The sequence below is a fragment of the Anomaloglossus baeobatrachus genome, chromosome 1, assembly GCF_048569485.1.
Source record: "Anomaloglossus baeobatrachus isolate aAnoBae1 chromosome 1, aAnoBae1.hap1, whole genome shotgun sequence".
Taxonomy (NCBI): Eukaryota; Metazoa; Chordata; class Amphibia; order Anura; family Aromobatidae; genus Anomaloglossus; species Anomaloglossus baeobatrachus.
In genome coordinates, this window is record NC_134353.1 from 120,762,144 (window position 1) to 120,777,383 (window position 15,240).

The 15,240-nt window shown below is 53.3% G+C and overlaps 1 protein-coding gene across 2 annotated transcripts in view; it reads left to right on the forward strand.

Annotated features, from left to right (window-relative positions):
• The first annotated feature begins 11,306 nt into the window (after positions 1-11,306).
• Positions 11,307-15,240, forward strand: part of GNPDA2 (glucosamine-6-phosphate deaminase 2) — a 40,212-nt gene continuing 36,278 nt past the window's right edge. The window contains exon 1 of one of the 2 annotated variants that reach the window (XM_075334054.1): positions 11,307-11,393. The gene's annotated coding sequence lies outside the window, so the exon portion shown is untranslated. The remainder of the gene's footprint in view (positions 11,394-15,240) is intronic. The other variant, XM_075334061.1, reaches the window with a different exon arrangement.

The following is a 15,240-nucleotide window of genomic DNA, read 5'->3' on the forward strand; positions in this document are numbered from 1 at the left end:
TAGTATATACAATGCTCCGTAACACCATATAAAGGTAATTGTGGGTATGGGCACCACCAATTCCCCACTTGTAGCACAAACTCAATAGCATGATAATGCAAGAGAAACAGGAGTTTTTAAAGTGCAAAAAGTGACAGATTTTATTTGAGACATGAAGTGGACATCTTTAAAAACACTTAAAACGTATCTGGATTGGGCATTGGCAATGACATATCCAAAAATCCTGTGTCAATGGGCTATTAAGTACAAGTAAATCTCAATCAAGGTAAATACACCACACTTAGACAAAGGCCCATGACACCAGAGAATCATACATAATACATACAGTGTGAGGTATTAGGGCACAGAGCCCGTATAGGAGGAATCACATTGTCCATAGCCAGCCACAGAGGAAGCCTCAGGAAAACGCCCTACGTACGTTTCGATATGTTTATGTGGTAATCAAAATCTTCATCAGGGGAAGGATTCCTAAATATGTCCCCAGTATGCCAGGTTAAAATAGAAATACACTGTACTCCAGGCCTATCGGGAGTCCCGGAAGTGGCGCCCGTGCTGACCACCATGGCTCCCGCGCAGGCGCGAGACGTACAGACAGCGGTAGTCAAGCGAGGACAAGTACCGGAGTCAGCGCGCTCACACTGAGACCACCGGGTGGCACTGAAGAGTAAATAGTAAGTGCATAGTTTTACATTACAAAGTATATGTCACATCACATAACACAATGGTATCCCATGTGTATAACGGGGGAAACTGCATTCTTTCTTGTATCATGTCAGTTATCCTCGCGTCTTTATTCCTCCTTATATCACTTGTCAGATCGTAATATGAATGTGCGTTACTTAATTGGCCTGTAAGTACAAAACCTGGTATTAAACGGGGGGCATGCAGGTATTCTAAAATGAATAAAAGATGTAGGTGAGAGGAGTGAAATGGCACCATAAAAATCCAGCAGAAACCCAAGGACAATTGATACTGTTGATATATATATCCCTAATATCCGATATATATTATAATGCAAAACGTTATGAAAAATCCTCAATACAATGTGTACTGACAATGAAGGATATCACAAAAATGGGGAGTAGCTCACGGATTCGTTGAGACCTTGGGGGACCAGAGTGTCCAAGGTCACAATCCATTTTGTCTCACACTGCGCCAGGCGCTTTTTGAGGTCACCACCCCTGATCCCACCCTCTATGGCATCAATGCCCCTGATCTTTAATTTCGAGGGGTCACAGGAATGGTGAGATCTGAAGTGCCTGGGCAGTATGTTATTACGCCCACAGGGACGTGCTTAAATGTTAAGGGGGCCGACTAGCCAAGGGAACTAACGCCATTGCCACTAGTCTCTGCGCTCATTGGCATATAAAATGGGATGTTTCGAAATACATTTTCTAAAAATCCCTTCATCTATGCTGCTAGATACAGGGACTGTTATGCAGGAATTAGTACCGTATTTTCCGGCGTATAAGCCGACCCCCAACTTTTCCAGTTAAAATATAGAGTTTGGGGTATACCATATATACTGGGGTATAAGCCGACAAGAGTAATTATGCCCATTGTTTAGTAATGTCCCCTGCAGTAATGAGCCCATTGTGTAGTAATGTCCCCTGCAGTAATAAGCCCATTGTTTAGTAATGTGTTCATTCTTGTCCCCCCCCTTGTAGTAATGAGCCCATTGTTTAGTAATGCCCTCCTACAGGTCTCATTCTTGTCCCCTATTATACCATTGTTTACATAAAATAAACATTCTTCTCACCTCTCCTCTGTTCCCGTGGTGCCCTCAGCTGCTTCTTGTAGACCGCAAGGCACATACACTGTGTGCAGAATTATTAGGCAAATGAGTATTTTGATCACGATACTTTTTATACATGTTGTCCTACTCCAAGCTGTATAGGCTTGAGAGCCAACTACCAATTAGGTAAATCAGGTGCTGTGCATCTCTGTAATGAGGAGGGGTGTGGTTTAATGACATCAACACCCTATATAAGGTGTGCTTAATTATTAGGCAACTACCTTTCCTTTGGCAAAATGGGTCAGAAGAGAGATTTGACGGGCTCTGAAAAGTCCAAAATTGTGAGATGTCTTGCAGAGGGATGCAGCAGTCTTGAAATTGCCATACTTTTGAAGCGTGATCACCGAACAATCAAGCGTTTCATGGCAAATAGCCAACAGGGTCGCAAGAAGCGTGTTGGGCAAAAAAGGTGCAAAATAATTGCCCATGAATTGAGGAAAATCAAGCGTGAAGCTGCCAAGATGCCATTTGCCACGAGTTTGGCCATATTTCAGAGCTGCAACGTTACTGGAGTATCAAAAAGCACAAGGTGTGCCATACTCAGGGTCATAGCCAAGGCAAGGAAGGCTGAAAAAAGACCACCTTTGAACAAGAAACATAAGATAAAACGTCAAGACTGGGCCAGGAAATATCTTAAGACTGAATTTTCAAAGGTTTTATGGACTGATGAAATGAGAGTGACTCTTGATGGGCCAGATGGATGGGCCAGAGGCTGGATCAGTAAAGGGCAAAGAGCTCCACTCCGACTCAGACGCCAGCAAGGTGGAGGTGGGGTACTGGTATGGGCTGGTATCATCAAAGATGTGTGCCGCCCTAGCAGCAGTCGAACTGCTCGGATCTGGGGTTGCTGTGGCTCGAGGGTCTCCGGACCCGGGGGCTTGCGGCCACTTCAAATGTAAGGGGATATTTACAGGGGATGAATGTTTGTGACGCCACCTGCGGGTTGCGGTAAAGGGGAGTACCGCCGCTGCCAAAGGGAGTACCGGGGCAGATGGTGTGGGGCAGCCAGGTGTCAGTCCCTCCGCAGGTAGGGAAGGCCCCGGATAGTGGGGATTTGGCAAATGGGTGGCTTGGCCTTAGGAAGCAGGGTGCAGGGGTCAGATTACTCACTGCGGTATTTATGGTGCTGGATCAGGTTGATTAAGCAGACACTCACACAGATGGTAAACCAAATTCTCTAGACACTGCAGTCTCTATGGGGGGAGCCCATCCAGGTCCTGCTCCCACCAGTGTCACTTGGTAAGTCTGGAGCCTTGCCTCCGTGCACAAATTGATGAACAGTTGTGGCCCCTTGGCTTGAAGCTTTCGGGGCCCCGCTACCCGTGTGTATGGCAGCTGTGCTCTTGGTGGCTGGCACTTGGGATTTCAGTTGGTCGTGTATTCTGAAGAACACTCCCCCGCGTTGTGCTGATGCCTCCAATCTCTGAGCTCATGGGGAAAGTTCGTAAAGAGACTGTCCTAAACAGGTTAATTATCAGGTTGCGTGAAGCTACTCCCCGATCTAGGGTCCAGTACCCCCGCCGTGCTCGAACCGGTAAGGTGGCTGGTCTTTCTGGTGCCAACAGTCCTCCTAGACTGCGTCTGTTACACTCCTGTCCAGTGTTACTAATACTGGTCCCCGACTCCTGTGGTCCCGGACCACCATTTGCGATCCAACCTGTTGCCTCCCTGGGAGCTCAAACTCCCCAGCTCCTTACTCTTTGAGGTCTAACACTGTTCTTGTCTCCCCTCCCACCAGTCTGCATGACCCCAAGGTGGGCGGCCGTGCTCCAACTTGACCAACCCACTGGTGTGTCTGTCCAGCCCTGGTATGAGGTGTGATTGGGATTTGTAGTGCGGATGTCAATGACACTGTTGATGGGAACCTGGAACCATGGGGTACAGGATGCTGTTTCCTGCAGCACTCTGATACAGTCAGGGGCGCTACAGATGAACGTGTGGGACCTTTACGGGTTGAGGATGGAGTAAAGCTCAACTCCCAGACCTACTGCCAGTTTCTGGAAGACAATGTCTTCAAGCAGTGGTACAGGAAGAAGTCAGTATCGTTCAAGAAAAACATGATTTTCATGCAGAACAATGCCCCATCACATTCATCCAACTACTCCACAGCGTGGCTGGCCAGTAAAGGTCTAAAATATGAAAAAATAATGACATGGCCCCCTTATTGACCTGCTCTGAACTTCATAGAGAACCTGTGGTCCCTCATAAAATGTAAAATATGCAGGGTGGGAAAACAGTACACCTCTTGGAACAGTGTCTGGGAGGCTGTGGTGGTCTGCTGATGTAGCTGTGTGGCAGCTGTTTTTTTGTGGAACAAGATATCGCAGTAGGAGGGAAAAAGAATAGCTTTTTGCTGCTTCCTTTTTTTTTTTTTTCTGTGTTCACTGAAGGGGTTAAATAGTGTGAGTTTTATATATTCGGTTGTTCCGGACGTGGTAATACCAAATACGTGTAATGTTTTTATTTTTTCCATAAATATATGTATTTAATGGTATTATTGAGAGGGTAGCCTGGGCTATAGATTGTTTGTTTAAATGTAATAAGATTATCTGTGTATGTAAATAATCAAAATATAAATGTCACTGCATAAATATCTGTGTGTCTATATGACAATCGCACAGACGCCATAATATGATTCTAAGTTGTATGTTCAAGAGGGGGTTAATCAGGGAAAGTGAACAAATGTACAAACAATGAACAGTGAAGGTCTTCATAGTCAAAGGCGGGCTTTGCACGTTGCGACATCGCAAGCCGATGCTGCGATGTCGCACGCGATAGTCCCCGCCCCCGTCGCAGGTACGATATCTTGTGATAGCTGGCGTAGCGAAAATTATCGCTAAGCCAGCTTCACATGCACTCACCTGTCCTGCGACCGTCGCTCTGGCCGGCGACCCGCCTCCTTCCTAAGGGGGCGGGTCGTGCGGCGTCATAGCGACGTCACACGGCAGGCGGCCAATAGCGGCGGTGGGGCGGAGATGAGCAGGATGTAAACATCCCGCCCACCTCCTTCCTTCCGCATAGCCGCCGGCGGCAGGTAAGCTGATGTTCCTCGCTCCTGTGGCGTTATACACAGCGATGTGTGCAGCCGCAGGAGCGAGGAACTACATCGTACCTGTCGCTGCAGCATAATTATGAAAAAGTCGGAGCCTGCAACGATGATACGATAACGACGCTTTTGCGCTCGTTAATCGTATCATCTAGCATTTACACACTACAATCTCGAAAGAGACGCCGGAAGTGCGTCACTTTCGATTTGACCCCACCGACATCGCATGTGCGATGTTGCAACGTGCAAAGCCGCCCAAAAGTCTTATCAATGGTTTTATACAAAAGGAGGAATGTGGTGTTATCTGTGGGATGAAATGTGTTTCTATGTTTCTACACTTCTCCCTAACCTCCCCAAAATTTCTCGATACGGCTTCGATGTATGAGAAAAGACAGATTTTGATACTTTGTACATGTCTGAAAGCTGAAATGTTATACTAATATTTGATCTATTCATTACACGGGTCAGTCGCCTATACTGGTTCAAACAGTGAACACAGTTTCTGTGATAATTATTATTATTAGAGTTATTTATTATATCTGCGCAGATATCTAATTTGGCCCTGTGCCTCTGGATTTGCCCCTGAACAAAGGCTCCATAGTCTTACCTAAATTTCTCCCTTGACATTATAGGTTTTTTTTCTTTTTATTCTTTACCATTGTGATTTTTTAAACATATTTTTTACATTTCTTTATGCTTTCTTTTCACTTTTTTTACTTAGTCCCTCTTACTTAGTAGTCTGATCACTGGCATAATACACTGCAATGCACAAGCATTGTGTGTCACCCTGGGCAAGCCAGGGGACACAGGTCACACACCACCACACCCTACATCCCAGGTAGGAACATCTAAGCTAACAAAAAATCCTTGTTGCCTTCCTCCAGACTGATGATACACACCAGGGGGTGGGCCAGGCGGTTGGCTCCGCCCACCGAGGAGTTCACAGCTCTGGAGGCGGGAAGTACCAGGCAGTTGAGTCAGGGAGGAGGAAGTGGAAGGAGTGGAGGAGTAGCCCAGACAGGGCTAAAGAAAACAGCTAAGTGAAAGTGAAGGAAGAAAAGTAGTAAAGGAGGAAAGCAGGAGTGGTGACAGAACAGAAGGAGTGTACAAAAGTCTGAGGTAGTCCAGCTGTGTGCAGGACAGGTCAGCAAGGTCAGCAACGGCGGTGACTGTCTATTGCCAATCCACATAATACGCATATATAGCCTGGGTCTCAGCTTCCCATACACGGTAAGTTTTTTAACTGCATGAGAGGACACACACAAGCTAGGGACCCCAACGTAGAGAAATACTTTGGCGTAGTGTTGGGGCTCTATTGCATTGATCAATTCAGTAGCTAAATTTCTCTTTATTCATATATTCATGGCAGTAATGCAGGTTCCATTTTTCACATTTCATTCTTACAAATAGCTATTGAATTTTTCATGTCAGTATTCACACAGCAGTTTCTGCTATTACATGTATTCCCCTTGCATAGTCACTGGTGTGCATACCTTATCTCCATATAGTGATGTTTTTTTTTAGGTTTTTTGCACCCAGTTCAGACATAGAATGGAGTTCCAAACGTTATTCCTTAACTGTCTGGAGGGGGACCGTTTGGAAGTTCCTGGAAGGACCCCGTAGGCTGTGTGCCCGGCGGTCTGGAGCAGTGTTCCGAAGGACAGTCAGCACCAGGGCAGGGGCCTCTCGGACCCCGGCAAGGCTTGGAGTCGCCATAATTTGCCGAATCCGTCAGTGAAGGGGACGTAGATCCCCCAACAACCAAGTCCCGATTGAAGGCAACAGCCCAGCCAGTGTAAGAGAGACACCGCCACCGCCAAGGCACCAGTTTCTTAGGGCCAGCGCCTGCGGGCAAAGAGTAGAGCTCCTCCGGTCCAGCTTGAAGCCGGGGAGCGGGTTACCGGTGGGGACCCATCGCAACCAACAAGTACACAAAGGTGCTAGGAAAAGGGACATCACCGTCACCTACCGGGAGAGCAAGTGCAGCCGTCCGTGGGACCGTCTTACCAGCCGTTTGGTTTACCGTAAAAACTGTGTCAACGTCTCAGGGTGAGTGAGTACCACAGTGCCGCAAGGCACAGCGCTGCCCCCGCGTCCCTGCGCCCACCAGGCCCTGCACCTCCCAAGCCATCACCGGGCCCCGGGATCACCAACCCCTACCCACGGAGGGGCAACACAACATCTGGCTGCTCCGCATCACCATCCCCGGGATCCCCATATAGAGCAGCGGTGGTGAAATCACCACAACCGTGGGTGGCGTCACGGACAATAAACAATCCCCACACCCAACCAATCCCTTTCACTCACGGGCGAGGAGTGCCGCTCGAGAAACCCCCGGGATCCGGCCCACAGCTCGAGCCACCACTGAGCAGCAACCGCCGGACCCGAGCAGAAGGGGTGAGCGTAGTGTGCTGACACCCTCCTCCCCGCCCGCGACAATTGCAATGTATTATACCTGTCTAAGAAGCTTCTTAGCCAATGCTCCTGGCATGGTCTCAAAGACTTGCCGTAGCCAGCTAACCCGGAGGTCATGATATTGTCATGACGGCCTTGGGTTGCCATTGCAATGATCGGGCCCCGTAATCCCTTCCTCTCTCAGACTTACCCCATCATCCTGTAGACTCTAAGCTTGTGAGTGCAGGATCCTCTACCCCTCTGTACCAGTCTGTCATTGTTAGTTATACATAACCTGGAATCAATTCTGTACAAAAGAAAAATAATAACAATAATGTACCGTATTTTTCAGATTATAAGATGCACTTTTCCTCTTAAAAATGTCGGAGGAAAATTAGGAGTCAGTCTTAAAATCTGAATGTAGTTTACTCGGGGTGTTGGAGAGAGGTCACAAGAGGCCGGGGAATTGCTCTGCGCTGTTGTGCGGCGGGTAGTTAGGTCTGTGCGGCCGGCAGCGGCTCTGTTGTGCGGCAGGCAGTAAGATCTGTGCCGCAGGCAGTGGCTCTGTTGAGCGGCAGGCAGCGGCTCTGTTTTGCGGCGGGCAGTGAGGTCTGTGTGGCAGGCAGTGGCTCTGTTGTGCGGTGGGCAGTGAAGTTTGTGCGGTGGGCAGTGAGGTCTGTGCGGCAGGCAGTGGCTCTGTTGTGCGGTGGGCAGTGAAGTTTGTGAGGCAGGCAGTGGCTCTGTTGTGCGGTGGGCAGTGAAGTTTGTGCGGTGGGCAGTGAGGTCTGTGCGGCAGGCAGTGGCTCTGTTGTGCGGTGGGCAGTGAAGTTTGTGAGGCGGGCAGTGGCTCTGTTGTGCGGTGGGAAGTGAAGTTTGTGAGGCGGGCAGTGAGGTCTGTGCGGCAGGCAGTGGCTCTGTTGTCAGTGGGCAGTGACGTTTGTGCGGCGGGCATTGAAGTTTGTGCGGCAGACAGAGAGGTTTGTGCGGCAGGCAGCGGCTCTGTTGTGCGGCGGGCAGTGAGATCTGTGCGGCAGGCAGTGGTTCTGTTGTGCGGCAGGCAGTGGCTCTGTTATGCGGCGGGCAGTGAGGTCTGTGCGGCAGGCAGTGGCTCTGTTGTGTGGCGGGCAGTGAAGTTTGTGCGGCGGGCAGTGAGTTCTGTGCAGCGGGCAGTGATGTCTGTGCAGCAGGCAGTGATGTCTGTGTGGCAGGCAGTGGCTCTGTTGTGCAGCAGGCAGTGAGTTCTGTGCGGCGGGCAGTGATGTCTATGCAGTGGGCAGTGAGATCTGTGCGGCAGGCAGCGGCTCTGTTGTGCGGCGGGAAGTGAGGTCTGTGTGGCGGACAGTGAAGTCTGTGCGGCAGGCAGTGGCTCTGTTGTGTGGCGGGCAGTGAAGTTTGTGCGGCGGGCAGTGAGGTCTGTGCAGCGGGCAGTGAGGTCTGTGCGGCAGATGTCGTGGGCGGCGGGGTGCTGCGCTCGCTAACGCTCGGGTCCGGCGCTGATGCTGCTGCTCGGTGGCTCGAGCGGTGGGCCGGATCCGGGGACTCGAGCGGCGCTCCTTGCCCGTGAGTGAAAAGGGGGTGGTTTGTTTGGGGATTTAGTCCGTGACGCCACCCACGGGTTGTGGTGAAGATGGGCACCACTGCTGCTGGTGACGGGGATCCCGGGAGCGATGGTAGGGAACAGCTGGGATGTTGTTTTCCCCCTCCGTGGGTAGGGGTTGGTGGTCCCGGGGCCCGGTGGTGTGACGGGGAGGCAGGGTTGGTGAGGTGCAGGGTTGCAGGGACAGCGCGGCGCGGTGCCGGATGGCACGGGTGTACTCACTCAGCAATTGATGCACAAAGTCTCCGGTAAACCAAACGGTTGGATGGACGGGTCCCGCAGCCAGCTGCAGTGTCTCTCCCCGGACAGGTGATGGTGGCTGTCTCTCCCTGCACCTTTGTGTACTGTGTTGACTCCAATGGCTTTCCAACGGTAGTCCGCTCCCCGGTGTATAGATACCGGAGGAGCCCGTTTTGCCCGCAGGCGCTGGCCCTTGAACTTCTAGCTGGTGGCGGTGGCTGTATGTCCTCACGGTGTGAGCGGTTGCCTTCAATCGGGACTTGGTTGTTATGGAACCCCGGGGGTTCCTCTCCCATTCGGATTTGACTATTGACGGCGGCTCCAAGCCTGGGCGGGGTCCGATGGCCCTGCCTAGGTGTGCTTAGCTTCACTCCGTTCCCCGGTCCGGTACCGGTGGGCCACCGCCCAGCCCCGGTCCTGACGGCTCTGTGGAGTTCCACCAACTCCTGCAGACGGCCACCACCGTCTGCCAACCTTGCTCTCAGTGCCTGGGCTCTAACCCAGACACTCGCAGTACGTGACCTCTCACTTTCACCTCCTGAACTGAACTGCTCCAAACTCTGACTGCTTTTCGCGCCTCCAGGCCTGTGAACTCCTCGGTGGGTGGGGCCAACCGCCTGGCTCCGCCCCACCTGGTGTGGACATCAGACCCTGGAGGGAGGCAACAAGGGTTTTGTGTCTGACTAATGTAACTGTCTGGGGGGTGGGGGTGTGTGTGTGTTTTGTCTATGGCTACCTGGCTAGTCCAGGGCGCCACACAGACAGTGAGATCTGTGCAGCAGGCAAGTGGCTCTGTTGTGCGGCAGGCAGCTGATCTGTTGTGCGGCGGGCAGTGAGGTCTGTGCGGCAAACAGTGAGGTCTGTGCGGCAGACAGTGAGGTACGGGCCTTTCTGAAGATGTGTGCAGTGAGGGCTTCAAATAATGGCGCTCAGAGTTGGTGCGTGCTTAGATGAAGCTCTCAGCTCAAGCTCTCACACGGGCCGACTCTGACTGACATTTCTTGAAGCCCGCACTGCCGACATCTTCAGAATGTCATGTGACTCACCACCCGCAGTGAGCAGCAGCACAGTGCAGCACCCGCTGCCTAGGAACAGAGCAGCGCCGGCTGACCTAGGACAGCGCCGCAGCCCCCAGTGAACATCTGGGCACCCCTCTGCACCGCTTCAACCTCGCCATACTCCAGCACCACCACAGCCTCCTGTGACCCCCGCTCCACCACAACTGCTGCCCCCCGGGAAGACACCACCAGATTATAAAACGGACCCCACATATTTTTTTCTCTCTAAATTTGGGGTGCGTCTTATAATCCGGTGCATCTTATGAAACGAAAAATACATCATTGGTGCAACCTGTGCAGCTGTACAGGGGCTCAAGCGGTAAAGGGGCCCATTACTACCTCTAATGCAGGTGGAATTGTGCATTATGACGCAGGTTTGGGCTCTAAAGGGCCCATATATTGTTCTTGCACAGAGGCCCTTTTCTGTCTGCGTCGGCCAGTGATGAATTAATAGTTTTAGGACTTCGTCAGTAACAGCCGCCATCTCCTATCTCAGTAATGGGAAAGTCTTCACTGATACAGATTTACCTCAGAAGTGAGAACTTTGATAATGACTGATCAATTCTGGCAGAGAAAGAAGCAGATTCCTCTGATAATCTATATTACAGAGTTGCTTATTTTCATGTGAACTATGGATTTATAAAGTAAAAATTAAATTATTGTCCTTTGTGGCATTTTTGTAGTTGGCGCCGTATTCAGGTTTTTTTTTTTAATTGCTTTACTCTGTAAGGTTTTCAATGTAACTTTAATACTCCACAAGAAACAACTTTACAAATATAAAAGGTATACAAAAAGCTAGATACATAGAAAAAACACCATAAAAGATAAATGCAGGTGTGCACATAATATATACAGCTCCGCTGCATGCACAGTACTCATATAACGCTGCTGTGTGCAATTCACAACACATCTGCACACAATCAATCCCCTGGATGTATAGTATAGAGCTATGCGTCACCACACACAGCTCTGCTACATCGGACGTCAGAAACATTAAGAGCGCAGAGACACACAGCTCTGCTACATCCATTGTGCAGACACAGCATACAGTATATTGAATATTCCATCCCCACAAGGCTGCAGTCACATGACTAGTAAGAAACCAATCACAGACCTCAGAGAAGCCGTCACTATTAACTATGTCCGCACACTTCAGAGCCTGACACCTCCCCTGCACGTGACTAGTCATATGAGCATGACGTCATCCAGGACCCTGGCGGCTGCTGGCGCTGCGGCGGAGGGAGGAGGAGGCTGAGTGAGTCGGTGGGTTGTCAGGCTGCATTGTACACCAACATTGAGCTCCTCATCCCTCCCCCAACACTGAGCTCCGTTCCCCCCTCCCCACACACACTGAGCTCCGTTCCCCCCTCCCCACACACACTGAGCTCTGCGCCCCCCTCCCCACACATTGAACTCCATGCCCCCGCCCCCCACACACTGAGCTCCATGTCCCCCTCCCCACACACACTGAGCTCTGCATCCCCCAACAGTGAGGTCTGCGCCCCCTCCCCAACAGTGAGGTCTGCGCCCCCTCCCCAACAGTGAGGTCTGCGCCCCCTCCCCAACAGTGAGGTCTGCGCCCCCTCCCCAACAGTGAGGTCTGCGCCCCCTCCCCAACAGTGAGGTCTGCGCCCCCTCCCCAACAGTGAGGTCTGCGCCCCCTCCCCAACAGTGAGGTCTGCGCCCCCTCCCCAACAGTGAGGTCTGCGCCCCCTCCCCAACAGTGAGGTCTGCGCCCCCTCCCCAACAGTGAGGTCTGCGCCCCCTCCCCAACAGTGAGGTCTGCGCCCCCTCCCCAACAGTGAGGTCTGCGCCCCCTCCCCAACAGTGAGGTCTGCGCCCCCTCCCCAACAGTGAGGTCTGCGCCCCCTCCCCAACAGTGAGGTCTGCGCCCCCTCCCCAACAGTGAGGTCTGCGCCCCCTCCCCAACAGTGAGGTCTGCGCCCCCTCCCCAACAGTGAGGTCTGCGCCCCCTCCCCAACAGTGAGGTCTGCGCCCCCTCCCCAACAGTGAGGTCTGCGCCCCCTCCCCAACAGTGAGGTCTGCGCCCCCTCCCCAACAGTGAGGTCTGCGCCCCCTCCCCAACAGTGAGGTCTGCGCCCCCTCCCCAACAGTGAGGTCTGCGCCCCCTCCCCAACAGTGAGGTCTGCGCCCCCTCCCCAACAGTGAGGTCTGCGCCCCCCCCCCCCAACAGTGAGGTCTGCGCCCCCCCCCCCCAACAGTGAGGTCTGCGCCCCCCCCCCCCAACAGTGAGGTCTGCGCCCCCCCCCCCCAACAGGGAGGTCTGCGCCCCCCCCCCCCAACAGGGAGGTCTGCGCCCCCCCCCCCCAACAGGGAGGTCTGCGCCCCCCCCCCCCCAACAGGGAGGTCTGCGCCCCCCCCCCCCAACAGGGAGGTCTGCGCCCCCCCCCCCCAACAGGGAGGTCTGCGCCCCCCCCCCCCAACAGGGAGGTCTGCGCCCCCCCCCCCCAACAGGGAGGTCTGCGCCCCCCCCCCCCAACAGGGAGGTCTGCGCCCCCCCCCCCCAACAGGGAGGTCTGCGCCCCCCCCCCCCAACAGGGAGGTCTGCGCCCCCCCCCCCCCAACAGGGAGGTCTGCGCCCCCCCCCCCCCAACAGGGAGGTCTGCGCCCCCCCCCCCCAACAGGGAGGTCTGCGCCCCCCCCCCCCCAACAGGGAGGTCTGCGCCCCCCCCCCCCAACAGGGAGGTCTGCGCCCCCCCCCCCCCAACAGGGAGGTCTGCGCCCCCCCCCCCCAACAGGGAGGTCTGCGCCCCCCCCCCCCCAACAGGGAGGTCTGCGCCCCCCCCCCCAACAGGGAGGTCTGCGCCCCCCCCCCCAACAGGGAGGTCTGCGCCCCCCCCCCCAACAGGGAGGTCTGCGCCCCCCCCCCCAACAGGGAGGTCTGCGCCCCCCCCCCCCCAACAGGGAGGTCTGCGCCCCCCCCCCCCCAACAGGGAGGTCTGCGCCCCCCCCCCCCCCAACAGGGAGGTCTGCGCCCCCCCCCCCCCCAACAGGGAGGTCTGCGCCCCCCCCCCCCCCAACAGGGAGGTCTGCGCCCCCCCCCCCCCCAACAGGGAGGTCTGCGCCCCCCCCCCCCCCAACAGGGAGGTCTGCGCCCCCCCCCCCCCCAACAGGGAGGTCTGCGCCCCCCCCCCCCAACAGGGAGGTCTGCGCCCCCCCCCCCCCAACAGGGAGGTCTGCGCCCCCCCCCCCCCAACAGGGAGGTCTGCGCCCCCCCCCCCCAACAGGGAGGTCTGCGCCCCCCCCCCCCCAACAGGGAGGTCTGCGCCCCCCCCCCCCCAACAGGGAGGTCTGCGCCCCCCCCCCCCAACAGGGAGGTCTGCGCCCCCCCCCCCCAACAGGGAGGTCTGCGCCCCCCCCCCCCAACAGGGAGGTCTGCGCCCCCCCCCCCAACAGGGAGGTCTGCGCCCCCCCCCCCCACACTTTGAGGTCTGCGCCCCCCCCCCCACACTTTGAGGTCTGCGCCCCCCCCCCCACACTTTGAGGTCTGCGCCCCCCCCCCCCACACTTTGAGGTCTGCGCCCCCCCCCCCCACACTTTGAGGTCTGTACACACACACACACACACACACACACACACACAAGCACTGTCTACACTGAACCTAGAGATAGTTGTGGATACACTGTAGATAGTGGCTTCTGCCATCTTTGGAGACCCCTGTTTCTCTGGGTTATGTTACAGGAGCCACAATACACAGCACTGCTGCCCTCAGGATGTCTCTGACGTTCCAGCTCTGCTCTAGTGAAGTGTATGAGCTGTAATCCGCACACACTATGGAGGGCGCTGTTATAAATCCGCCCTGGTTTTCTAATCCGGGACAGTTTAAGTCTGAATTCACACATCCATGATACATGGTCCGTGACAACCACCGAGTCACCAGACCTGCTTGAAAGGAACACGATATATACCTTGCTGTTGGTTTCCGGGCTTACATGCATTGGCCAATACGTAAACTAAATATCTCTTTTTTGCAGTAATGCAGTGCCATATTTTCCCTTATACATTTTTGGCTTTTTCAGTGTGCAGCTGTATGCATTTATAGTTACTATGTTTTTTCAGTTAGCACCTGTTCACATTTGTTGGATGTGCGGGTCAGTTTTTTGATATTTCCAGCACAGGTCCAATGACCCGGGAAGTCAGAGCACACACAGTTTTTATTGCTAGAATGTTCTTATAAAGTGTGTTTATGTTAATTTCTTATAGATTAATACATCAAGTTTATGTAAAGCCTTGTTACTTATAGGGCTGACCCATATTTTCTGCTGTTCACCCGTTTTTATCTAAGGGTATGTGCACACGATCAGGACTTGCTGGGTCCTGGATTCAGCGGGTCCTGACCTGCCGCAAGACTCCTCCACAGGAGACCGCAGCTGCTCGTGCCCACGAGATCAGGGTTCAGTGCGCTGCGGTCTCTCAATTGTGTTCTCCCTATGGAGGACACTTGCGACTCCACAGCAAACAATTGACATGTTGCAGCTTGGAAAGTTGCACTGCAGATCAGTGTTTGCTGTGGGGAAAAACAAGCACATTGGGCATTGGATTTCTAGAAATCCCATCCACTGTGCTTGTACTGTACAATGCAACGTTTCGGACACAGCTGAACCATGCTGCATCCAAAACGCTGTGAACACTGATCATGTGCTCGTACCCTTAATTCTTCTTCACAGAAACCTCTTTTTGAAGTTCTTGATGATTCAATAAATGGTTGATTTAGAGGCAATCGAGCTGCAATGTCATTGCCTGTAAAGCACTTTTGATGTAAAGCACTTTTGATGTAAAGCAATGATGACTGCAGCTTCCTTGGAGGTAACCATAATTAACAGAAGATGACACTGCTTTCAAGCACTAGCCCCCCTTTTTAAAGGGAAGGTGTCTCGGTTTTTATTTTTTGTATTAATAATAGTGATTATGAAATCAAGTATTAATACAATATTAAATTCATTGTTCTAGTTTTCATTTAATTCTAGTCTTACTGAAGCACTGGGGGCTGCCATCTTGGATTTGCTGTGTGTAACGACAGTTATTCACCTCAAATACGGCAGCCCAGTTGTCGCTCTCCAACCCCATCTCCTGCACTGTCTGCTTCCTG